The sequence below is a fragment of the Aulonocara sp. 'chitande type north' Nkhata Bay genome, linkage group LG15 (assembly GCF_057382095.1).
Source record: "Aulonocara sp. 'chitande type north' Nkhata Bay isolate Kocher_YH1m ecotype deep benthic linkage group LG15, A_spYH_male_GT1.1, whole genome shotgun sequence".
Lineage (NCBI taxonomy): Eukaryota > Metazoa > Chordata > Actinopteri > Cichliformes > Cichlidae > Aulonocara > Aulonocara sp. 'chitande type north' Nkhata Bay.
The window spans coordinates 43,122,497-43,150,117 of NC_141358.1; the positions used below are offsets into that span (position 1 = coordinate 43,122,497).

Here is a 27,621-nt window from a genome sequence, read left to right on the forward strand (position 1 = left end):
GTCGCTGCACCTGAGCCTAAAAGGTAGTCCGAATCTATTTTTCTGGTGTGCTGTAGGTTATTGTTATGTACTACATTTGTTACTCATTTATGAAGCACAGTACATGTTTCGTACTTGTAATTACCGCTACTTGTACATATACCTAAAAAGTTATGCAAATATGTACCCGTAACTTGTTTTTCAAAATATTAATAAAAGGGGTGTGTCTCCAAACAGCCATCTCTTTCCTGACAATTCCCTTTGTGCATATTCTCTTACATATGATAAGTCAACATTGAAACACCTGCGACTTTTAGTCAGGTGCGGCTAATGTATGTACAAAACAGGATTTCCCCCTGATTTTAGCTTGTGCGGCTAATATTCAGGTGCGCTTTGTAGTCCGGGAAATACGGTAACTGGTTTGTGTTTGATGTGTGTGATGTTCACAGGTTGACTTGCAGCAAATAAACAAGGACGACTGTGCCACAGGGAAATTTATATTGAAAACTTTATAAAGCAGTGACGTTACAGAAACACCTGAGCTCAGTGAAATCATTAAAAAATGATTGGCTCTTCTTCTCCTTTAATTTGGGATTTTGTGTGAACTTGTCAATGGGTCTAGAGTTTGAAGCAGGACAGGAAGTAGCTGTTCCTCAGCACACGGAGCAGCTTCCCCGTCCTCTGGCTGAACTCGTACATGTATGGTCCACTGTACAGGTAGAAGAAACCTGCGGGACACACGTCACCTGTTTGTTCTGCATTACAGCCCAAAGACCCTGAAAACAGCTGGACAGATGCTCACCTCTGTACAACAGAGCCGCTGTCACTCCGGAGCTCATTTCCAGGAAGGTGTCATCCACTTGTTTGGGGTTTCCGTCGTCCATGTCCACCCTGGCCTCGTCACAGCTGGAAGAGAAATGGGATTAGGCAAGATATTCCCCAGGTGTGACCTGAACATACCTGTAGTAACTGCTGCCTACAAAGAAAAGAGTCTTCCTGGTCTGTGGGTCATTTGGGGGCGGCATCCTTTTCCACTGCTGTGGGTAGACCAAAGCTGGGTATGGATTTAGGATACCCGGTCATGAGGTCATAGCCGCTGAACGCCCAGACGCAGCAGCCTGCAAACAGATGTAAAGAGGATTTCATCGCGGACCTGTGTGAGGGAGGGATGAAGCGTGCTTCAGCAGATGGACACAGACCTTTAAAAAGAAGGACTCGGTCTGACTGTGGGCTCTCGTATGCAGCGTCGATGATAACTGATGCGTCGGGCCAAAAGTTTGTGATGACAGCCTGCTGAGGGGTCACAAGCTGAGGGTGGCTACACCAGAAGAACCTGATCACACACAAATGATCATCTCAGCAACACCATGGAGAAAAACGCTCCACATGGATTTGTTTTACTTTCCTGCCCTTGAAGAAGAGCATCTCTCCTCGCAGTCCAAAACCAGGGTCAAGTCGCAGGCGTCGGGCTTGACGGGCGCCCTAGGGGTCATCATTTGGACCTGGAGGTCATTTCATCAATGTGACATCACAGACAAGCTAGTGCACAAACTAGTGCACAAGTTCGCTTAATCAAATAATGACTCAACATTTGTAGGCCCATCTAGCTTCACAATGACAGAGCAAGTCTAAACTTTGTAATAAAATACCTTCAAGTTAGCCAAGGTTAAGTCACTCCATAATATGACCCCGAAAAAGTACAGTGTTTTTTAATTATTTATAGATAAATATAATTGATGGCATCCATTCAATAAAATTACAGGGAAATTATGCCCTTAGTTGTAGACTGTGTTGTAGAGTGTTACCACAAGTTTTGGTCAAATTGAAAGTTTTTCATAAAGGAAGAAGTGAAGACTCACTGTAAAGGGACTTGATACCTTTAAGATCCCAGGGCAGAACAAAGGTGTCCAGGTTACTGTATGAGTACATTGAATACATGAGAGCGCCAGGGTCATCAGAGTGAGACAAGCCCAGAGAGTGACCAAACTCGTGAGCAGCGACCATGAACAGGACGTAGCCTAGAGCAGAAACTCAGAACCACAGGTCACAGTTTAAGGTAGTCAGGCCACATCCTGAGCAGTAATCAGGAACAAAGTCACAGAGTCACCTGTGTTTGAGTGGAATGTGAAGGTTTCATCATCATCAATATGGGCATCTCCTCCAATCCCAAGTGCCTGGCCAAAGGCGTGGGGGAGATTGCCATCGGGGCCATCCAAGGGGCTGCCGTCACCATGACCTGTTGGAGGGTAATCAGGGTAGACTAAACACACACACCTAAGATTGCATTGGTCTTTATGGGATAATATTACTGTGTGCTTTGTGGACTCACCACTGCGGCTGAAGGAGATCATGATGTCAGCAATGCTGCTATAGATTCTTCTGAACCTCAGGGGCGTGACTTTGGCCCACACCTGCAGAGCTTTCTCTATGGAGTCATCCACCTTCGCCACAGACATGTCAGGTATATAGTACCTTTGCCAAACTTGCATCTTTCTGGGCTGAGATATCGGCACACAGTAAACTGAGTGCCAGGCTCAGCAGAGCACTCAGGCTCAAAATCTTCATGCTTCCTCATGTCTCAGGCTGGTGGTCGAGAAGCTCTTATATATGCTACAGGCTGGAGGAGCTGAGTGACTACCTGCTGTCACCGAGGAAGTGGTCCTTTTATGGATCACAGAGGAAGTCTGGTTTTGATCACATCACGCATACATATTGCCACATCGCTACCGCGGTTTATGGGGAAAATCTTCATGAGAAAAATCACATTAGGAAGTTCTCTACTTGGACAATCATCAGCCTTCAGTGCACTCTCCTGATTTTGTGTTCTCCACAGGAAATCAAAGTGTTGTTGATGGATTAGTGACTAGATTAGACCTCAGGGTGAAGTCAGAGTTACTCTTTTCCAAAGATACAATAAAAACTACTCAAATCTTCAAGGAAGAACACTTTCCTCTGACAATTTTTTTGACAGATTAGATTTACAGTTCGTATTTTTACGTTAGTTTTAGTTGGTTTCCAGGACAGGCTTCTGTTTACCAATCACGCCATGTTACGATGTGTGAAATAATAACACAGCCATGTCTGAATCTTTGAAGAGCTACCCAGAAGTACCCGGAGGATGATTTGTCTGAGACCCCTGCAGGAAGGTGATTCCACTGATGGGGTGGTATAGGACACACTGAGGCTACGTCCACACTAATGTGTTTTTGTTTGAAAACGCATTGTTTTCTCTCCGTTTTGGCCTCTTGTCCACACTGAGACGGTGCTTTCCCCAAGGGAAAACACTCTCGAAAATGCATACATTTCAAAACGGAGCTGTCCCGTCGCAGTGTGGACACTCGAAAACACAGACTTTCTAAAACGATGACGCATTTTAGTCATGCTATAAACAAAGATAGCGGAGGGCATTATACAGCAGTTGTTTTGATTGCTCTCAATTTTGACAGCCCTAAAAGAGATTAAGATCAGTTTGTACATGCTCCAGATAGCTTTTCTTCAAATGTGAAGTTTAACCAAAAAATGTGGTTAAGCTCCAACACAGAGCTTAACCACTCTGTGACTGATAAGTTCAAGGAGTGTTTGTGCTCTCTAAGGCCCATTAATCATCTGAACTTTCTAACTTCATAACCGTAATTCTCTTTTTCCAAACCCTTCCATACATGAAGAGGGGGGAATTATTGACCGTGCAGCCCAGGATCTGTTCATATACCTGGCGGAGAAGACGAAGGAAAGTGATGTTGTGGATGTCACAGTGAAGGTTTCCTACATTGAGGTGTACAAGGAGGAACTACGAGACCTGTTGCAGCGGCAGACCACCCACAAAGAGCTTCATATCAGGGAAGATGAGAGGGGAAACACGGGTAATCAACTTTTTCTACCTTTACTTTACTTATATTTTAGTATTCAGAGTGAAAATAAAAAAGTAGAAACCATACACCTTCAGAGATGACAAACTGCGTCCTATATTTTCGACCATCCATCTGAGTATCATCCTATTGATAGACCGTTGTGATATTATTAACACTTATGTATTTCAGGATAAAAAGTTTGAGAGAGCGCACTGGAGAAATCACAAGTACCGCAAAAGATATTATATACTGTGTAATCATTTACAGTCAGCGGCTCTGTGGTGCACCTACTTGTAATAATATGTAAAATTGTTTTTAGCTCATTTAATGAGTGAATGATAAATGATCCAGTGAGATTAGGCATTTTGTGTGAATGTCTGCCTACAGGGGAAGCAACAGTCTTGTTTCATTGACTAAAAAGTCTCTGTGTGATTCCAGTGGTGGTGGGAGCTGAAGAGGTTGTTATCACCTCAGCAGAGGAGCTGCTCAGCATTGTAAAGATGGGAAATGCTTTGCGGCACACCAGCACCACAGGAATGAACGAGCGCTCCAGTCGCTCTCATACCATCCTCACCCTTCAGGTCGTGTTATCCTGCCACAACAGCAAGAACTCTTCCTTTAAGTCTGTCCGCTCCTCTAAGCTCTGTCTGGTTGACCTGGCAGGCTCGGAACGTGCTAGAAAAACTGGGAACACCAGGACACAACTGAAAGAGTCTGCTCATATCAACACAGGCCTGTTTGCACTGTGCAACGTTATCCGTGCACTTTCAAACCGAAGTCAAAATGGGCACAGTAACAACTCCGGCAGTGCACACGTACCATACCGTAATCCCAAGATCACTCGACTCCTTCGTGACTCATTAGGAGGCACATAAAAGGAGCATTTTCCTAGAAATGTTGAACATGGTAGGCAATCATGATCCTGTGGTTAAAAGGAGACTGGAACAACAAGCCAAAAATGCTTTGTATACCAGTAAAACCATCCAGAATGAAATTGTTTCATGTTTGGCTGAAATGGTTGCTGAGGAGATCATGCGAGAAGTTAAAGACAGTGCACAATTTTCAGTCATTGTAGATGAGACTAAAGATGTCAGTAAATCAGAGCAAATTTCCACCCCAAAAAATCTTCTCTAGATCCGCCCCTGAGGAGGCAGCGCCCACACGCTAATGGTGGCGAGTGTAAGCCCCTCCCACCACTTTGTAGCTGAGACCCTGGCCGTCCTGCAGTTTGCATCCATTGCCCGATACGTTCAGAACCGTCCAAGTCCTTCTTTCAGGCAGTGGCTGCAGGAGAGACTCAGAGCTGTCAGTCACTCACCTCCAACTCGTATGGAGTGTTCAAAGGAGGAGGGAGACCATTTTGCTCCATTAAACCTCAGAGAAGAGCTAAAAAAAATGCCAGGTAACTATAAAAGATTTTAAAAGGGATGTTGCCATTAAGAGATCACAAACACTTTGATTACAATCAATTGATAAAAAGTAAAGCAAAAAAACTCTGAGATTTTTATTTGGTTGCCTTGAAGTGTAAAAGATGGTTAGTGTCTCCAACATGTGGACATGCCTGACACATTAAACAACAACAAATGAGCTTGGTGTTTTATTTATATATTACTGTACCCTCTTAGATACCTGCTATTCAGAATAGGAGAAGTGTATTCAGACTGAAATCATTTCAAACTGCTGATGGAATTGCCGTTAAAGAACTGAAGTGTAATATGGATTTTTTTTTAAAAACCACAGATATAGCTAATGTAAACTAAGAATGACTGCATCCCGTTTAGATTTGAGGCTGTAGAAAGAAATAAAGCCATGGGTATATCATTGGTTATTCTTTTGTTTCCGTTACAAGTTGTCAACATTTTGTCTGGAACATCTTATCCTCTGAGAGCTTATGAGAAGATGATGTGAATAAACGCAGCATGGCTCAAATGGATCAAACTGTTTACATAGACAAAAGCCAAGTTGTACAATTTTATAGGCTTGCTATCCTATCCAGTTTCTCTTTTGTATGCTTAGGAAGCTCTCCACATAGACAAGCAACTGTTGGAGCAGAAAGATGCAGAACTGAGACGGGTAAAAGAGGAACTCGAGAAACTCCTTCAAGAGAAGAAAACTCACCTTATGTTGTTAGAGGAAGAAAAGCAGCGATCACGCATACAGGTGAGGAGGAGAACAGTGCAATAAAGAGCTGCTCTGTGATGCAGAAATCAGTATATTTTATTTACGGGGAAAAAATTAAAAGATGAATTTAATGCATGTCTGCTGTGTTATCATTTGTTCTTTAAATGTGCGCCTCTGTGCAGAACAACTGGTGAACCAGCAGATAATGATTGATCGCCTTCGTGGCGAACTCATGACCTTTCGGGGGACAGCCTCAGGGGCAACAGTGGAAGTGGGGGGGTCTGAGTACTCAGGCAAGAGACCCCCCAGTGTCCCTCTGATCACACACAGCTGCATGTGGAGGCCTCCCAGGAAGGTAGGAAGCAGTGGGTAGTGTGTGGGTTAGGTTGATGTCCATAAGTGAGGGTTTTTTTTGTTGTTGTTGTTTTTGTTTGGTCTGTTATAATGGGGTTTTTTTGTGACTTTTATTATCCGTGATCCTAAAAAGTGTGCCTATAGACTGGAGAGGGTAATGGCAGCTTTTAAAATCCATGGCCAACTCGTGCTGGCTGAAATCGAGGAAAAAGATGACGTGTACTGCCCGCTCTTAAGTGGGTCTGGGTGAGTGAAGCTTTTTGTTAGTGTAAAGCTTTTTAATGACATATTTAATCCATGATATATCTTATATAGCATGTCTCAGTTTTTCTACATGAAGAAAAATATAGAAAAGGTTCTGGTAGACAGGTGATGTATTTATGGAGATGTCAGGAACAGTTTCTGTAGTAGACCTCCTGATAACCATAAATAATTGTGTCCTTTCTGCAATTTTCTGTTTCACAGGGAAACAAGAAAGGCAAGTAAGGATCAGAGGCAGATGGAAAATGCCTGAAAACAAAATGAAATAAACAAATGAAGAAACCCCTGAAGAATATTCCCACTATTGATCGAAATCAGGGTTCTTTTTTTATTTTATTTTTAAATTCTTAGACTCCTGATCAGCCTGTAATGCATGCCCTCCCTAAACACACACACACACACACACACACACACACACACACACACACACACACTAACAGAAAAAGCTAGATTTGGTACGATATGTTACACAATTAAATAAGATTTACAAGAGGCTTTCTGAAATATCGACAAACGTTCTAAGCTTGTGTTAAAGTAGCTGCTTGGCAAATCAAATAAATATGGGAACATTTCTGGCTATTTGTTTTTTCTGTCATGGAAACAACAAATTCAATCTTTCTATCAGAACTACATCTTTTTGGTGTAGTCACAACATTTTGGTGTCAGTGAGACAGTGGCAACATGATAGAGGTGTTTTTGATGCAGATTTGTTGTTGTTTTTCATGAATTCTTTTTATGTATAGTAATGATTTAGCACGTAGACAGTGGCTGTGCTCTGCTATGGAACGATCTGTGGAAAATCATCAGAGGACTCCGTGCAGTCCTGTGATTTAGTAGCTTAAAGAAGCACTTTTTGCAGCAGTAACTTGAAGTAATACTTTTCCATGTGACTTTGTCAGTCTCTCACATTGTTGTGGAGAAATTGTGTTCCACTCCTCTTTACAGCTTCACTTTATTGAGTTCTGTGTGCACTTGTTTGTGCACAGTTTTCTTAAGTTCATTATACAGTATTTAGTCAGCTTGAACCACCTTGATTCTTTTCTTTTCCAACTATTCAGCTGTAGATTTTCTGAGGGACTCATATTTGACTCTAGAATACTTTGGTTTACAGAGAAGTTCATGGTCGATGTGATGAATGCAAAGTACCCATGAAGGTGATGTCCAGGTGAAAATAAGTCCAATTCATCACCCCTCTGCCACTGTTGATATGAGGTGTTTGTCCTGATATGCTTGTGTGTGCATTATTAAATTATAACATCTCCACTTTGGTGTGGTGTGTCAAAAGGATATTGTTCAAAAAGTTTTGTGGTTTATTTAAATGCCTAAGCTGTGCTGCCATGACCTTTTTATAGAGAAGAGGTTTTCTCCTGGCAGCCCTTGCAAATAAGAAAACCAACAGGCTCAACTGTGTGTCTCAGACAGTGTTAATGGAGCGTGTTGTTTTGTACACGTTTCAGTGATTTAGGTCTGTGGTTGGAGTGCACAGCCAGTGTTGCATGCTGACAAACTATTAATTGTTACCACCTGTGCCTATTAGGGATTAGGTCCAGGTAGTGTTTTGTGGATGGCTGCGCCGACATGTGCATTAGAACTGCTGAGGAAAGCCTTGTGCTAAATTGCATTTGTTTTTTTCTTATTATCTAGTAATATTAAAGATTTTATACATGAAATTGTGAGTGCTGAAGTTCTTATTCATAAGTTAATACTTCCAAACAAGTTATATTTGTTCAGTCTTCTTCTAACTGTACTGTCATGAACTTAAACATTGAATTTGTTAACCGAAGTCTGCAGAATCTGAAGGTTTTGAGCTTTTGGCAGTTTCTCTGAGCACTGCACAGTCTGAACTGGAAATCCACTCTTGGAAAGACTGTTGCATTGTTTTAACACAAACTGTGAAAACTTCTGCTTTTACACTTCCAGATAATCAGTAAATCAAGTCCATTTGATTAGTATCTGGCTGCTACTTAGTCACATAATTCCTGTGGAAGTAGAAAGGGTGTATTTAATGTGACGTCAACGTCAAATTGGTTTTTTATTTGTTTATTAATTCATTAATTTATGTTCGTGTTGCTGTGTGTGTTTCTGTGTTGTTCACAACATTAGAGTTCAGCTTTGATTGCAATTTGTTTGTAGGATTATTCAATTATTTTGTGTTTCCTAACATGTTAGCATTATAGTTACTGTAGGAAAAGAATTAATATACATGTTGTTCCATGGTTTACTGGTGTTGAGCTTCCGCTATACCCCCTGTTTCTGGTTTATTTGTTAGTTTATTTTAACTAGTGGTTTCTTCTTTAATTGGATGTAATTGTTATTCGTTTTTGGTTTTCGTTTCAATTAATAAGTGCTGTATTGGAATGACATTTTTATTACCGTTTGTTTTCACTTTCCTATTACTTAGTGTTCCTAATGTGTTAAAGCAGATCTCCTCCCACCTGTTTCCATTTGGCCATTATCCTTTTTTTGTATTATTTTTGAATTACAACATTTTTGAAATTTGACGCTTGAAAATGGCATATTATCAGTGTTATTGTTCTTGTACAAGTTATTCAGCAGTTCTTGGAGACTGTTTGGGATATGATGTGCCACATTTAACCCTTCTTGATGATGCCCAACAAGTTTGAAGCAGAAATATTGTTTCAGTGACAAGTTATAGGCCACAACCACTTTTTGGCAGCTTGAAAATGGCATATTATCAGTGTTATTGTTCTTGTACAAGTTATTTAGCGGTTCTTGGAGACTGTTTGGGATATAATGTGCCACATTTAACCCTTCTGGGTGATATCCAACAATTTTGAAGCAGAAATATTGCTTTTAGTGTTGTCAATCCACATTGCTGGCATTGCATCTTTCAACATGTTTGTAGGTGGATTTGAATGCACCAGGTGTAAGTGCAGCCACTCAGCCTCTACTCAATGTGATCATAGAAGCAGGTGCAGATGTGTGTCACAAGTTAATCTAGTAGTAGGCTGTGGTTCTTGGCCACAGGTGGCAGCAGTGGACTCACCTCCATTAGAGACTGCTCCAGCTGCTATGTGGTAGTCAGTAGATGGATTCCAAATTGAAGATCATATGCAAGTTTTGGGGACTGTTTATTACTAATCACTGTGTAACTGCTGTAAATTCACAGTAACTGCCATCTCCTTACAAATGTTTATTGGATTAACCACACTTATACAGACTGTATAGAACTACCAACTCTAAAATGTTTGTTTGCAGAGAAAAGATACAGACAGACTATGCTTACAGGATGTGATGTGACAACACTAATGAAATATTGATGTGTCATTTTTGTTCAAGACGTTTTTCTTATGGGCAAAAATATTAAGATCATGATGAACAGGGGTGGTGATTCCTATGACTTTGTGTATATAATTTGGAATTTTTTACAGATGTGGTCCAAAATAGATACATGATATCATATCATTCATTTCAAAGGTTTATTTGCATGGCTGTCTTTGTGGTGTCCCAGAAACGATGTGGGCTTCATAGATAATTGGCAAACCTTCTGGAGGAAACCTGGTCTTGTTAGGAGAGACGGCATCCATCCCACTTTGGATGGAGCAGCTCTCATTTCTAGAAATATGGACAAATTTATTAAACCCCCCAAAAAATGACTATCCAGAGTTGGGACCAGGAAGCAGAGTTGCAGTCTTACACGCCTCTCTGCAGCTTCTCTCCTCCTGCTACCCCCCCAAAAACCCATCTCCATAGAGACTGTGTCAGCTCCCAAACAGACAAAAAACAAACTAAAAACCAGCAACAAACAACTTAAACATAAACAATTACAAAGAAAGAACAATACAGTATCCACATCTGAACCAAAGAGTAAAACAGTGAAATGTGGATTATTAAATATTAGGTCTCTCTCCTCCAAGTCTCTGTTAGTACATGACTTAATAATTGATCAACAAATTGATTTACTCTGCCTTACAGAAACCTGGTTGCAGCAGGATGATTATGTTAGTTTAAATGAATCAACACCCCCGAGTCATTCTAACTACCAGAAATCTCGAAGCACAGGCCGAGGGGGCGGTGTGGCAGCAATTTTTCACACCAGCCTATTAATTAATGAAAGACCAAGACAGACTTTTAATTCATTTGAAAGCCTGATGCTTAGCCTCGTCCACCCCAGCTGTGAAACTCAGAAACCAGTCATCTATCGTCCACCTGGGCCTTACACAGAGTTTCTGTCTGATTTCTCAGACTTTATATCTAATTTAGTTCTGAGCTCAGATAAAATAATTATTGTGGGTGATTTTAACATCCATGTAGATGCTAAAAATGACAGCCTCAACATGGCATTTAATCTGTTATTAGACTCAATTGGTTTCTCTCAAAATGTAAAAGAACCCACCCACCACTTTAATCACACTCTAGATCTTGTTTTAACATATGGCATAGAAACTGAACATTTAACAGTGTTTCCTGAAAACCCTCTGCTGTCTGATCATTTCCTGATAACATTTACATTTACAATAATTGATTACACAGCGGTGGAGAGTAGACTTTATCAAAGTAGATGTCTTTCTGAAAGTGCTGTAACTAAGTTTAAGAATATAATCCACCCACTGTTATCATCTTCAATGCCCTGTACCAACACAGAGCAGAGCAGCTATCTGAACGCTACCCCAACAGAGGTCGATTATCTTGTTAATAATTTCACCTCCTCACTGCGTACGACTCTGGATACTGTAGCTCCGGTGAAAACTAAGGTCTCTAATCAGAAGTACCTGACTCCGTGGTATGATTCTCAAACACGTACCCTAAAGCAGATGACTCGTAATCTGGAGAGGAAATGGCGTGTCACAAATTTAGAGGATCATCATTTAGCCTGGAGAAATAGTTTGCTGCTTTATAAGAAAGCCCTCCGCAAAGCCAGAGCATCTTACTATTCATCACTGATTGAAGAAAATAAGAACAACCCCAGGTTTCTCTTCAGCTCTGTAGCCAGACTGACAAAAAGTCAGAGCTCTGTTGAGCCAACAATCCCTTTAACGTTAACTAGTAATGACTTCATGAACTTCTTCACAAATAAAATTGTTATCATTAGAGAAAAAATTACCAATAATCATCCCACAGATGTAATATTATCTACAGCTACTCTTAGTACCATTGATGTTAAGTTAGACTCTTTTTCTCTAATTGATCTTTCTGAGTTAACTTCAATAATTACTTCCTCCAAACCATCAACGTGTCTTTTAGACCCCATTCCTACAAAACTGCTCAAAGAAGTCCTGCCATTAATTAATTCTTCGATCTTAAATATGATCAACCTATCTCTAATAATCGGCTATGTACCACAGGCCTTCAAGCTGGCTGTAGTTAAACCTTTACTCAAAAAGCATCTCTAGACCCAGCAGTCTTAGCTAATTATAGGCCAATCTCCAACCTTCCTTTATATCAAACATCCTTGATAGAGTAGTTGTCAAACAGCTAACAGATCATCTGCAGAGGCTTATTTGAAGAGTTTCAGTCAGGTTTCAGAGCTCATCACAGCACAGAAACAGCTTTAGTGAAGGTTACAAATGATCTTCTTATGGCCTCTGACAGTGGACTCATCTCTGTGCTTGTCCTGCTAGACCTCAGTGCAGCGTTCGATACTGTCGACCATAATATCTATTAGAGCGATTAGAACATGCTGTAGGTATTACAGGTACTGTGCTGCAGTGGTTTGTATCATATCTATCTAATAGACTCCAGTTTGTGCATGTAAATGGAGAGTCCTCTTCACACACTGAGGTTAATTATAAAGTTCCACAGGGTTCAGTGCTAGGACCAATTCTGTTTACATTATACATGCTTCCCTTAGGCAGCATCATTAGAAGACATAGCATACATTTACACTGCTATGCAGATGACACCCAGCTCTATCTGTCCATGAAGCCAGATAACACACACCAATGAGTTAAACTGCAGGAATGTCTTAAAGACATAAAGACCTGGATGGCCGCTAACTTTCTGCTTCTTAATTCAGATAAAACTGAGGTTATTGTACTCGGCCCTGAAAAGCCTAGAAATATGGTATCTAACCAGATTCTTACTCTGGATGGCATTACCTTGGCCTCCAGTAACGCTGTGAGGAACCTTGGAGTCATTTTTGACCAGGACATGTCCTTCAACGCACATATTAAACAAATATGTAAGACTGCTTTCTTCCATTTGCGCAACATCTCTAAAGTTAGAAATATCCTGTCTCAGAGTGACGCTGAAAAACTAGTTCATGCATTTACTGTATTACTTCCAGGCTGGACGACTGTAATTCATTATTATCAGGATGTCCAAAAAACTCACTGAAAAGCCTTCAGCTAATCCAAAATGCTGCAGCAAGAGTCCTGACAGGGACTAGAAAGAGAGAGCAGATTTCTCCTGTTTTGGCTTCCCTTCATTGGCTTCCTGTTAAATCCAGAATTGAATTCAAAAAACCACAGTTTGCTCGAGGACGAACAAGCAGGGTTGGGTAAGTTACTTAAAACGAGTAACTTAGTTAAATTACTAGTTACTTCCATCAAAAGTAACTCAGTTACTTCAAGTTACTCGTTACTTTCAAAGTAACTAGTTACCAGGGAAAGTAACTTTGGTTTTACTCAGACTTCTCTTGTTAATGTGTTGCTTCCATAACTTTGCCAGTCTTCTGGCTTGCTTACTTGCCACAAGTGCACTGTGCCACCTACCAATAGAAAGGAAAAGATAATGTGCATATTTCCACGAGAGAAATCCCACGCCTGGACCGTCGTTGACCGCCGCCATGATTCTAGCCTACGTCACAGCGTCATGTGCGCTTTTTACATCCAACACAAAAACTGCAGTCGTGGTGCTTTCGATTATACTCAGAACTCAGAAATTCTGCCTTCTGAATAGGAAGATGTACTGTACTTAAGAGAGTAAAAAGAGGTTAGTTTATTTTGGAGTAGAGCTGCATTTATTATGAAAATTTTTAAAAGACAGGAACACTCTTTAGAGGTTTGTGGGTGGCTCTTAAAAGAGCCGTTGTGGGGAAGTCACTCAGACTTCAAACAGGCTACTCCTTTGGTTGCCAAGACACAGCTCCCTCCGCCGAGAAGTGAGCCATGAATTTCTCCCTCACCAGGACAGCCTCTCTGGAGGAGTTGTTTGCTGCCATACGACCCAGACCTTGCAATGGCTCCACCACAGCAGGTGCCACACCCCTCACAGCAGGTGCCACACCCCTCACAGCAGGTGCCCCTCTTGTCCGGAAGTGATGCTCTGCATCCACAACCGCAAGGAGAACAATGGAAAAAGTTTCCTTGTAGTTGTGGAACATGGATCCTGAGTTGGGGGGTGCCTTCGTCTGGATGTGCTTCCCATCCAGAGCTCCACAGCAGAGAGGGAAGTTCCAGCGCTCCTGGAATCCCTCTGCGATGGACCGCCAGTCTTCAGTTGAAGGCACAGCCATGAAATCCACTAGACAGTCCCAGATGGCTGTCGCTACCTGGGGGATGATCTGGCTTACCGTGGACACACCGACTCGAAAACTGAATGCGATGGTCCTGAAGGAGTCCCCGGTGGCAAGGAACCTGGACAAAATTCTTTAAAATGAGTATTATGTGTACTGCAGTTACAAAATACATTATTGAAATTCAAAAATTACAAATTACAAAACATAAATCTTCCATAAAACATTTTGTAATTATAAGGATAATTACATGATATATATATTAGATATAATCTAAAACAGTCTGCGGTGATTATATACAAATATTCAACTATCCCAGAATTAAACCAGGTCTAAATAAAAAAAGGAGTGAGTATCACTACAAAGATTAACCCACAGTGGTCCTAATACCAGTTTGATATCAGCAAACACCGAGAGCATACACTGATAGACACCACAGCCATGCTGTCATTGCAAACACAGATAACAGCATAAATCGAATTAAATCGGGACTTGATGAGAGCTTCTGAGTATCACTAGAAATATTATAAACAGTCATCTCCGTACCACAGTTTGCTTTCAGTAAACGCCGACAGCATTCACTGTTAGCATAGCACATCCATGTTAGCAGTGTATAAATGGATAGTTTAGCATATATTAGCACAGGTATCAACAAAGGACTACCGTATTAAACACTTTTACTAACCTCAGGCAGATGGACAGGCGCTCTGCAGGTGCGATTGAGCGCCTGTAGTTGGTGTCTAGGCGGGCGATGCTGGGACTGACGCGGGAAAGCAGGTCCTCAAACTGGCCGAGTGACAGCTCCTGGAGCAAATGGTGAAACTCACCAAACTGCTCACGCGTCTGAAGGACCTGATGGACCCAGGTACGGCGAGGACGTCTTTTACGCCGCTGCTCTGCTCTCCACAGTAAATAGAGAAGGGAGACTCTCTCTTCAAGCGCTAGCTCGACAGCTGCCATCTTGCAAAGATTCCGTCTGGCACAACTTCCTCACACATTCCTCCCACATTTCCGGTCGCGTTTGTAACATGTTGACCTATGTTTGTATCAGCCACGAGATGGCACTGTGTTGCTGCAAGGTGTGTAATTCACTGGCGAGCAAGAAGCCCCAGAAAAAAAAATGAGAATAGGAAATAAAGTGGGAATCGGAGCAGAGATTGGTGTGTGCGTGCATTTAATAAGAAGCTCGGTATACAGACAAGGATAACGCATGGTGTCAGAGTAGCGGTTTTCTACGCAATCCCTCGCCATCGGACAGCGCAGACATGGAGGCTTACGGCGTTCCCACACCGCGCATGGATTGGGACTCCAGCAACCTGCCTGAGGCATGGCGGCGTTTCAAGCAGCACGCCGAGCTAATGTTCGCTGGTCCTCTTCGGGGGAAGGAGGAGGCAGACAAGTGCAGCTACCTTCTTCTATGGGTCGGTGAGAAAGGACGGGACGTCTACAACACGTGGACACTCACCGCAGACGACTCCCGAAAGCTTCAGACGTACTACGATAAGTACACTGATTACATCATACCTAAAGGTAACCCAATCTACGCCAGATATAAGTTCCATGAAAAGATGCAGGGTGAAAATGAGGCGTTTGAACAGTTTATTACGGAACTGAAACTGCTTGCTAAAGACTGTGGGTACCCAAATACAGATGAAATGGTCAGGGATCGCATGGTATTTGCCACTAACTCGCCACACGTCCGAGAAAAGCTACTCAGCCAAGGCGCAGAGCTCACGCTAGAGAAAGCACGATCACACGAGCTAGCAAAGCAACAGCTAAAATCTATGGGTCACTCCAGGGGCCAAGAAACTATGCACGCCATCGGCAGGAAACCGCACAGACAAGAAAATCAAACAAGAAGCGTGAAACCAAAAGAACACGCTAATGCAACACTAAAAACGTGCAGCTATTGTGCCGGACAACAGAGTAATAAAGACACCTGCCCAGCAAAAGGGAAGCAATGTGCAAAATGCAAGAAAATGAACCATTTTGCAAGAGCATGCAGGTCAAGACTCTCTTCGCAGACAAAAGCCCACCTCAAATCAGTACACACTGTGAGAGAGAACATAGAAATGATAACTAAGGACACAGATGAGGAGCAAGACTGTTTCTACATTGATAGCATCACCATAGAAAATGAAAGAAGAAATGATGAGCAAGCATATGCAGACATGCAACTCGGTTCCCCCCCACAGACAGTGAGGTTTAAAGTTGACACTGGGGCGCAAGCAAACACAATTCCAGCCAACATGTTCCAGACACTCTTCCCACATGTGGAAGGGAAATGCCAGCGAAAATGCAAACATGAAGACAAAACCTGCACGTTGGAATTCCATGTTGTTAACACAAGCGCCCCACCTGTATTAGCAATGAAAGCTTGCCGTGACCTTAACCTGGTAAGCATCGTGATGGCAGTGACGGAGGAAAGAGACAAGACAACCAACAGTTCACAGGCAATACTAGACGAGTATGCTGACGTATTTAAAGGGATAGGAGAATTTCCTGGTGAATGCAGTTTCCATGTAAACCCAGACGTTGCACCCACAGTCAGCCCACCTCGTCGGATTCCTATCGCTCTGCGAGCCCGACTCAAAGACGAGCTCGACAACATGGAAAGGAATCAAATCATATGCAAGGTCACAGATCCTACGGACTGGGTGAATGCACTTGTTGTCGTGGAAAAACCCAAGACAGGCAGACTCAGAGTATGTCTGGACCCCAGACCCCTCAACAAGGCTATACAAAGACCCCATTACCCTCTACCCACCTTGGAGGATGTCACCACAAAACTTGCTGGGGCCAAGTATTTCAGTGTTTTGGACGCCAGATCAGGCTACTGGGCCATTAAGCTAAGCCACGAATCATCTCTGTTAACCACATTTAATACTGTGTTTGGCAGGTACCGCTTCCTCAGGCTGCCATTCGGCATAATCTCAGCCCAGGATGAGTTCCAGCGACGCGTGGATGAGACCTACGAGGGCCTGAGGGGCGTGGCAGCCATTGTGGACGACGTATTGGTCTTCGGAGAAACCAAACAGGAGCATGATGACTACCTGAGGGCCATGCTGCAGCGCAGCAGGGAGAGCGGTGTAAAACTGAACCCTGACAAGTGCACCATCTGCGTCAAAGAGGTCAGTTACTTCGGTCACACATTGTCACACGAAGGACTAAAACCAGATCCACAAAAAGTTAAAGCAGTCCAAGATATGGCGCCCCCACAGAACAGGGCAGAACTGGAAACAGTGCTGGGGATGGTTAATTATTTAGCAAGATTTGCCCCACACCTGTCAGAGATAAACGCACCGCTCTGCCAGCTGTTAAAGCAGGACAGTGAGTTTGTATGGGACAAGAACCATGACAGATCCTTTCAATGAATGAAGGACCTGATCACTAGAGGACCAGGCCCAGTTCTCTCCTTCTTCAACCCCAAGAAAGCGCTACGACTCCAGGTCGATGCATCCAAAAGTGGCCCCAGTGCTGTGATGCTGCAGGACGGCAAGCCAGTCGCCTACGCATCCAAGTCACTTATCAGCACTGAGCAGAACTATGCCCAAATAGAAAAAGAGCTGTATGCTGTTCTCTTTGGCTGCAAGCGGTTCCACGAGTACATGTACGGTCGACATGTAACCATTGAATCGGACCACAAGCCACCTGAGTCCATACTCAAAAACCCACTAGCATCAGCACTACCACGGCTACAGAGGATGATACTACAGCTGCAAAAGTACGACATCAGCATCATCCACAAACCAGGGAAAGACATCCCGGTAGCCGACACGCTCTCCCGGAAATCCATAGAGTTCCACGATAAATCACTATGTGACGGGATGGATGCGCAGATCCACTCAGTCCTCAGCAACATGCCTGTCAGTGATCAGAGACTCTCAGAGATAAGAAACGAAACAGCCCAGGATCCTCAGCTCAACACTCGGAGAAGGACCACATTGAGTGGATGGCTGGATAAAAGGTCTCAATGTCCGCCTGACATCCAGGAGTTTTGGAACCACAGGGATGAGATCTCACTGATAGACGGGATCATGTTTAAAGGAGAGAAAATGATCATCCCAAAAAGGCTCAGAAAGGACATGATAGATCGGATTCATTCCAGCCATATGGGCATAGAAAAGAGTAAAAACAGAGCCAGAGACCTTCTGTTTTGGCCAGGCATGGGAAAGCAGATTGAGGAAGCAGTCGGAGCCTGCAGCACATGCCAGGAGAGACAAGCTGCTAACCCCAAGGAACCGCTGTTGTCACATGCAATACCAGAATGACCGTGGCAGGTCGATCTGTTCACTTGGAACTCGGAAGACTACATCATCATCGTAGATTACTACAGTAGATTCTTCGAGTTGGAAAGACTGCACAGCTGCACTGCAGAAGCAGTGATCCACAAACTAAAGTCAGCCATGGCTAGGTATGGTATTCCAGAGTCAGTGATTAGTGATAACGGCCCGTGCTATGCTTCAAGTAAGTTCCAACAGTTTGCAAAGTCATGGAGTTTCACCCACACCACTACTAGCCCCCATTACCCACAGAGCAACGGCCTAGCCGAGAAAACGGTCCAGACAGCAAAAAAACTTCTGTACAAGGCCAAAGCTGAACATAAGGATCCCTACTTGAGCCTATTAGAATACCGGAACACCCCTGTGGACAACTTAAAGTCACCTGCACAACTACTCATGAGCCGGAGACTCCACTCCATCCTCCCTGCAACACCAAAACAGCTGGAACCCCAAGTAGTTTGCCAGCAAACAGTGCGTGAAAGGAGAGAAGCCTGCCAGCAGCGCCAGCAGACTCATTTCAACAGAGCCGCCCGACCTCTGCCTCAACTATATCCTGGCACACCGGTCCGGTTCCGGCAACAAGCTGGTTCCTGGAAACCAGCTGCAGTCACAAGTTGTGCCGACACGTCCAGAAGCTACAACATAACCACAGATACAGGACAAGTTTATCGCCGTAACCTCCGTGAAGGCAGAAACAGCGTAGGAGGTGAGGAGTTCATTCAAACAACAGTCAACAGCGATGACAGCTCTGTGGTTTCTCAGCCCCCGCCTGTGGAGCCCCCTGATAAAGACATTACAACACCCGGATACACGACTCGATATGGGCATGTTACTAAACCAAGACAGGTCTTGGACCTGTAATATTGTAAAGGTAAAGGGTGCAGGCGGATCGCTGCCCTAAAAAAAAAAGAAAAAAAAAAGGGGGGGCTGTTTACATGTTTGTTGTTCCAATGATGTCACTAAATGCATCTGTATATTATGGTTATGATGTAGCGAGTATTGAGTCGAATGCTATGATAGTAATTGATGTTGCTCAGGATGTTATTCCTGTAATTTCAGTTGCCTTAGAAATTTTACAAGCCTGAGTTGTTTTGTTGTTGTTGTTTTTTTTAAGAAGGGAGATGTAACATGTTGACCTATGTTTGTATCAGCCACGAGATGGCACTGTGTTGCTGCAAGGTGTGTAATTCACTGGCGAGCAAGAAGCCCCAGAAAAAAAAAAGAGAATAGGAAATAAAGTGGGAATCGGAGCAGAGATCGGTGTGTGCGTGCATTTAATAAGACAAGGATAACGCAGCGTTGAGACGCGAATGTGCACGCGTCAAATTAGGGGCATTTGGGGTGTTTTGTTCACGTCCATCGCGTTTGGTGTGAACACACCGTTACACGCCTCTCTGCAGCTTCTCTCCTCCTGCTAAAAAACCCATCTCCATAGAGACTGTGTCAGCTCCCAAACAGACAAAAAACTAACTAAAAACCAGCAACAAACAACTTAAACATAAACAATTACAAAGAAAGAACAATACAGTATCCACATCTGAACCAAAGAGTAAAACAGTGAAATGTGGATTATTAAATATTAGATCTCTCTCCTCCAAGTCTCTGTTAGTACATGACTTAATAATTGATCAACAAATTGATCTACTCTGCCTTACAGAAACCTGGTTGCAGCAGGATGATTATGTTAGTTTAAATGAATCAACTTGTCTTTCTGAAAGTGCTGTAACTAAGTTTAAGAATATAATCCACCCACTGTTATCATCTTCAATGCCCTGTACCAACATAGAGCAGAGCAGCTATCTGAACGCTACTCCAACAGAGGTCGATCATCTTGTTAATAATTTCACCTCCTCACTACGTACGACTCTGGATACTGTAGCTCCAGTGAAAACTAAGGCCTCAAATCAGAAGTACCTGACTCCGTGGTATGATTCTCAAACACGTAGCCTAAAGCAGATGACTCGTAATCTGGAGAGGAAATGGCGTGTCACAAATTTAGAGGATCATCATTTAGCCTGGAGAAATAGTTTGCTGCTTTATAAGAAAGCCCTCCGCAAAGCCAGAACATCTTACTATTCATCACTGATTGAAGAAAATAAGAACAACCCCAGGTTTCTCTTCAGCTCTGTAGCCAGGCTGACAAACAGTCAGAGCTCTGTTGAGCCAACAATCCCTTTAACGTTAACTAGTAATGACTTCATGAACTTCTTCACAAATAACATTTTTATCATTAGAGAAAAAATTACCAGTAATCATCCCACAGATGTAATATTATCTACAGCTACTCTTAGTACCATTGATGTTAAGTTAGACTCTTTTTCTCTAATTGATCTTTCTGAGTTAACTTCAATAATTACTTCCTCCAAACCTTCAACGTGTCTTTTAGACCCCATTCCTACAAAACTGCTCAAAGAAGTCCTACCATTAATTAATGCTTCGATCTTAAATATGATCAACCTATCTCTAATGATCGGCTATGTACCACAGCCCTTCAAGCTGGCTGTAGTTAAACCTTTACTCAAAAAGCATCTCTAGACCCAGCAGTCTTAGCTAATTATAGGCCAATCTCCAACCTTCCTTTCATATCAAACATCCTTGAAAGAGTAGTTGTCAAACAGCTAACAGATCATCTGCAGAGGAATGGTTTATTTGAAGAGTTTCAGTCAGGTTTCAGAGCTCATCACAGCACAGAAACAGCTTTAGTGAAGGTTACAAATGATCTTCTTATGGCCTCTGACAGTGGACTCATCTCTGTGCTTGTCCTGCTAGACCTCAGTGCAGCGTTCGATACTGTCGACCATAATATCAATCAATCAATCAATCAATCAATCAATCAATCAATCAATCAATCAATCAATCAATCAATCTTTATTTATAAAGCACTTTTCATACAGAAAAAATGTAGCACAAAGTGCTTTATATAGTTAAAAGCAGCCCACCCCACCCTCCAACTCACTCCCCACACTCTCAATACACATATATCCCCCCACCCCCACACACACATACACACACGCGCACACTTAAAGAGTAAAAATTGGGCTGGGCTCGCATGAGCCAAGTGAGGAAACATTATAACAGAGAGCCGTCTGCACCGGGAGCCGGTCACAGACTGCAGCCTCCGGGCTGGGCACACAGCCGGAGGGAGGCAAAGGAGCCCCCCAACCAGGCTGAGAGGACCCCAGAGACCCAGCAGCCACGGTCAATAACAGCCCCGGTGCCCTCCGAGGAAACACTGGAGATATGACGCAATACGATGTATACAGGGTAAAATGATAAAATAAATAAGAACAGGATACAATATAAATATAAATATAAATAGAGTAAGAAGATTAAAAAATGAATAAGAATAAAATCAAGAAATATTAGGTAAATCCTAAATTAATAATAGAATAACAGGATAGAATAAATAAGCATAAAAAATAAATAAACGCTAAGTAAAAGCTAAATTAAAAAGGTGGTCTTGAGCCTGTTCTTAAAAACATGTACGTTCTCTGCGGCCCTGAGCTCCTCCGGCAGGCTGTTCCACAGACGAGGACCATACCACTGAAAAGCTGCCTCTCCGTGAGTATGTGTCCTGACTTTAGGGACAATCAAAAGGCCAGTACCAGAGGACCTCAGGGTCCGCGAGGGTTCGTATGGTAAAAGCAGATCTGAGAGATAAGAAGGCCCAAGACCATTAAGACATTTAAAAACCAATAAAAGAACTTTAAAATCGATCCTGAAACACACGGGGAGCCAGTGCAGCGATTCTAAAACCGGTGTAATGTGGGCCCGCCCTCTGGTCTTCGTCAGCACACGAGCTGCCGAGTTTTGCAAGAGTTGTAAAGTTGAAATATTCTTCTTAGGAAGACCAGAGAGCAGGGCATTACAGTAATCAATGCGACTGGTAATAAAAGCATGCATCAGCATCTCCGTGTTGGCCCGAGAGAGAATAGGGTGACTCTGGCTATATTTTTTAGATGATAAAATCCAATTTTAGTTACATGTTTAACATGTGGGATAAAACCAAGCTCAGAGTCAAAAATAACACCCAGGTTTTTCACTTGTAGCGAAGGACATAGTGAAAATGCCTCTAATTTAGACAAGAGTTTCTCTCTCTGAGCCTCAGGACCGACAATTAAAACTTCAGTCTTGTCCTGGTTAAGCTGTAAAAAGTTTTCTGCCATCCAAGATCTTATATCCAAGATACAGTTAAAAAGGGCATCCATTGGTCTGGTGTCATCAGGAGACACGGAGATGTACAGCTGCGTGTCATCAGCGTAACTGTGGAAGTTCACTCCATGCCTCCTGATGACACCGCCGAGAGGGAGCATATACAAATTAAAAAGTACAGGGCCTAGAACAGACCCTTGAGGCACACCACATGTCATTTTATGGATCTTAGAGGAGCATGTATCCATACTCACCATAAAAGATCTGTCAGAGAGACAGGAAGTGAACCAGTTGTGTACAGCACCAGAGAGGCCCACCATGTGTTTCAGTCTGTTTAAAAGAATAGCGTGGTCTACTGTATCAAAGGCTGCGCTTAGATCCAGTAGCACCAGGACTGAGAGCTTTTGGGCGTCCCAGTTACATCTAAGATCATTTAAAACCTTTAGGAGAGCCGTCTCTGTGCTGTGGTTCACCCTAAATCCAGACTGGAATATCTCCAGGATCTGTCTATCATTGAGAAAATCAGTAATCTGAGTAAAAACAAGTTTTTCTAAGACTTTACTTAAAAATGGTAAGTTGGATACAGGTCTGTAGTTATTAAAATCATTACAATCCAAATTGCTCTTCTTCAGAAGGGGCCTCACCACCGCCGTTTTAAAGGCAGCAGGGAAGACACCCAACTGAAGAGAGCAATTCATCATGTATAAAAGCTCAGCCTCAAAAAATCCATAAAGTGTTTTAAAGAGTGAAGAAGGAATTGGATCTAAAAGACATGTGGTGGGTCTCACTGTGGAGAAAACCTTCTGAAAGTTCTCAGCATTAACCAGGACAAAGCTGTCCAGTGTCTCCTCAGGTACAATCGAGCCCTCAGATGTGTTTACAATCATATCGCGATTAGATAAAATATCAGATCTGATGGCGCTGATCTTTCCCCTGAAGTGGTCTGCAAACTGCTCACAGAGCGAGTCTGTGGGGGTTCTTTTGGAGCTTTTAAAATCAGGGTTAAATAAATGATCTATGGTGGAAAAGAGGACCTTGGGATTATTTTTGTTATTACTGATTATTTTGGCGAAGTATGAGTTTCTTGAGTTCCTTAATGTATTATTGTACATTTTAAGTTGCTCGGAAAATATTTGATGGTTGATATTATTTTTATTTTTCCTCCATCTCCTTTCTGCTGCCCTGCAATTTCTTTTGAGTTTTTTGACTTCTTCGTTTCGCCAGGGTGATGCATGTTTTACGTTAATCTTTTTGGTGGTGAGTGGAGCAACGGAGTCAAGGCTTTTCTTCAGTTTGCTGTTAAAATAACTAAAAATCAAATCGCAGGGTGCAGGTAAAATCACAGGGGGGCATTTGACTAAAACCCTGGTAAAATTTGCAGCCACTTCAGAGGTTAGATAGTGCCTCCTCACAGTTTGCACCGAGGTCTCCCGCTGAATAAAACCGGTGATGTTAAAAAACACACAGTAGTGGTCAGAGACAGCCAAGTCAACAACAGAGGACACGCTGGTGGACAGCCCATGGGTGATGACCAGGTCCAGGGTGTGTCCTCTGTTGTGAGTCGGCTGCGTGACGTGCTGGATAAAATCCAAACAGTGAAGAATGTTTAAGAATTCTTTTGTTGCAGGGTCAGAAGGATTATCTATGTGCAGGTTAAAGTCACCGGTTAAAATTATCATATTATACACTCAACAAAAATATAAACGCAACACCTTTGTTACTGCTCCCATTCCCCATGGGATGGACGTAGAGACCTAAAATTCATTCCAGATACACAATATAACCATCCCTCCCAAACAGTGGTCACAAATCAGTCCAAATGTGTGGTAGTGGGCACATCTGCCATATTGAGATAATCCATCCCACCTCACAGGTGTGCCACATCAGGATGCTGATCTGACATCATGAGTAGTGCACAGGTGTACCTCAGACTGCCCACAACAAAAGGCCACCCTGGAATGTGCAGTTTTTTGCGCTATTGGGGGTCTGGGGACCCAGAACCGGTCAGTATCTGGTGTGACCACCATTTGCCTCATGCAGTGCAACACATCGTCGCATGGAGTCTATCAGATTGTCAATTGTGGCCTGTGGAATGTTGGTCCACTCCACTTCAATGGCTGTGCGAGGTTGTTGGATATTCGTGGGAACTGGTACACGCTGTCGTATACACCGGTCAAGCACATCCCGAACATGCTCAATGGGTGACATGTCCGGTGAGTATGCTGGCCATGCAAGAACTGGGACATTCTCAGCTGCCATCTGCCCTGAACAATGTGAACCATGATTCATCCGTGAAGCGCACACCTCTCCAACGTGCCAGACGCCATCGAATGTGAGCATTTGCCCACACAAGTCTGTTACGGCGACGAGCTGGAGTCAGGTCAAGACCCCGATGAGGACGACGGGCATGCAGTTGAGCGTCCCTGAGACGGTTTCTGACAGTTTGTGCAGAAATTGTTTGGTTGTGCAAACCAATTGTTCCAGCAGCTGTCTGGGTGGCTGGTCTCAGACGATCTTGGAGGTGAACCTGCTGGATGTGGAGGTCCTGGGCTGGTGTGGTTACACGAGGTCTGCGGTTGTGAGGCCGGTTGGATGTGCTGCCATATTCTCTGAAACGCCTGTGGAGACGGCTTATGGTTGAGAAATGAACATTCAATGCACGGGCGACAGATCTGGTTGACATTCCTGCTGTCAGCATGCCAATTGCACGCTCCCTCATTGCTTGTGGCATCTGTGGCATTTTGCTGTGAGACAAAACTGCACATTCCAGGGTGGCCTTTTGTTGTGGGCAGTCTGAGGTACACCTGTGCACTACTCATGATGTCAGATCAGCATCCTGATGTGGCACACCTGTGAGGTGGGATGGATTATCTCAATATGGCAGATGTGCCCACTACCACACATTTGGACTGATTTGTGACCACTGTTTGGGAGGGATGGTTATATTGTGTATCTGGAATGAATTTTAGGTCTCTACGTCCATCCCATGGGGAATGGGAGCAGTAACAAAAGTGTTGCGTTTATATTTTTGTTGAGTGTATTTTGAATGTATGTTTGTTAAAAATTCTGAGAATTCCTTGATAAAAGCAGCGCTGTCTTTAGGTGGTCTATAAATTGTGACAGATAAAACTGGAGGGCTGCTGAAAACAATAGCATGGAATTCAAAAGTGGTAAAATGATCAAATAAAATGTGTTTGGTGGTGAGTGTGTTGTTGGCTAAAGATGCAGTCCCACCACCTCTCTCACCACTTCTAATAGAAAAAGAGAAATTAAAATTTGGTGGGGAGGCCTCAGTGAGAACAACTGGTGCATCCGAGCCCAGCCATGTTTCAGTTAAAAATAAACAGTCAAGTTTATTATCTAAAATTAAATCATTAATAATAAAAGACTTGTTCGACAGAGAGCGTACATTTAAAAGTGCCATACTGATTGAGACTGGTGGATTATTGACAATAGAGTTGAATGGATGTTGATATTTTTGAAGAGGCCGGAGGTTATAAATGTTTTTGGAGTTACTGGATTTATGATAATTCTGTTGCTCTCTGTTTGTGATTATGACGGGTATTGTGTTGACTGTGGGAGAGAAAGGTCCTAGTCCAGAGTTTTGTGTATTACTGTTAAAAGTGGAACAAATATAGGAGCTGGGACCAGGGGAACATCAGTCAGTGGCAGACAGTGGCGATGTGCGGGAGTGCTGTACGCCAAATGCCAAATTGGCGGACAGCAAACGGCGTCCCCAGGCGTTGAGGTGGAGCCCGTCTGCCCCAAAAAGATGCCTCCTCTCCCAGAAGGCATCAAAGTTGTTAATAAAACCCACGCCGTGGGAGATACAGGCAGAGGAAAGCCAGGTGTTAAGGCTGAGCAGCCGGCTGAAACGGCCTATCCCTCTGCCACAGGTGGGGGTGGGCCCAGAGATAAAAGCACTCACCTGCAACTGACCAAGGAGGCTGAAGAGTTCGAGGAAGTCCAACTTCAGCAGCTCAGATTGCTGTTTGGGGATGTCATTGGTGCCGATGTGGATGATGAGCCGGTTAACCTGTGGGTGGGATGCCAGAATGTTGGGAATTCTGTCCACTATGTCAACAACAGTGGCTCCCGGGAACGACAGCGTGAGCGCCCCCCTCATCCGCACGTTCCTGACGATGGAATCCCCGAGGACCAGCGTGGAGAGAGGAGGTGCCACCGAGGGCTGTTGGCCATCTGAGACGCCCGCGCCGTGACACCGGGGGTGTTCAGATGGAGATGCGCCAGCCGGACTGCGTGAGTGACTCCCAGGTAGCCGCGCCGTGGGTCCTCTTCTCCGAGGAGCCGGGGTAAAGCACAGCTCTCCGCGGTGAGTTTGCACCACAGCGTCGGGTTGCCCGCCGCGGCTCCGGGGGCGTAGTGGTGGAGATGGCGCAGACCTCAGCGACACAGCGGGATGGCGAGGGCTAGCGGTCAGAGGAGGAAAGTCCACAGGATCCAGGACATTGAATTTATTCTCCAATACTACCGCACCGGAGGGGTGAGGGTGCGAGAGACAGATCCTCCTGCCCCCTCTGCAGCCACCACGCGTCTCAACCATGGTCCATGGCGCTGGTTGGAGTGGAGTAGAGCTGACCAGAGCCTTGGGTCTGGCCCCTAGCTGAAACCAGGAGTTCTCGTCCTTGGCAGAAGCACCAGCGACGCAAGTTGAGAGCCTGTGTTGACTGTTGGCGGGATCTTGGGACACAGCAGCTGGATGGTGCACTGTGTCGGCTAGCTCAGCGCTAGTAGCGGTGGTTTGAGCTTTGCCAAGGAGGATCGTGTCAAGTTCGCATTCAGCCCCCTGGATTTGGTATAGCGTGGATATCCATTGTTCCAGCTCGATCACTTTTTGGCTCAGGTTGATGCAGCTTTCACAGCTGGATGTTGAGGTAAGTGGTGCCATTCCGGAATCTCGTACCGGCGACAGCGTCAAAAACAAAAACAGACACTGCCACTTTAGCTTACGTTAGCTAAAAAGTCAGTCGTGACGCAGCAAGAAAAGAGTTTTCAGATCAATATCCAGCAAATGCAAAACCAAGCTTTCGTCAGCCTTGATAACTTTTAGCCGAGCAAAATATCACAGATCCGCACGGAGGTTACGGTGGAAGTCTACCTCCTCTTCATGGCGGCAGACAACAATTGACTGCCGCCATCTTGGATTTTTTTTAATATCCTATTAGAGCGATTAGAACATGCTGTA

The 27,621-nt window shown here is 43.7% G+C and overlaps 1 pseudogene; it reads right to left on the minus strand.

The window, feature by feature from the left end:
* Positions 1-597: 597 nt before the first annotated feature.
* Positions 598-2,468, minus strand: LOC147313778 (collagenase 3-like; annotated as a pseudogene).
* Between the last annotated feature and the right edge of the window lie 25,153 nt (positions 2,469-27,621).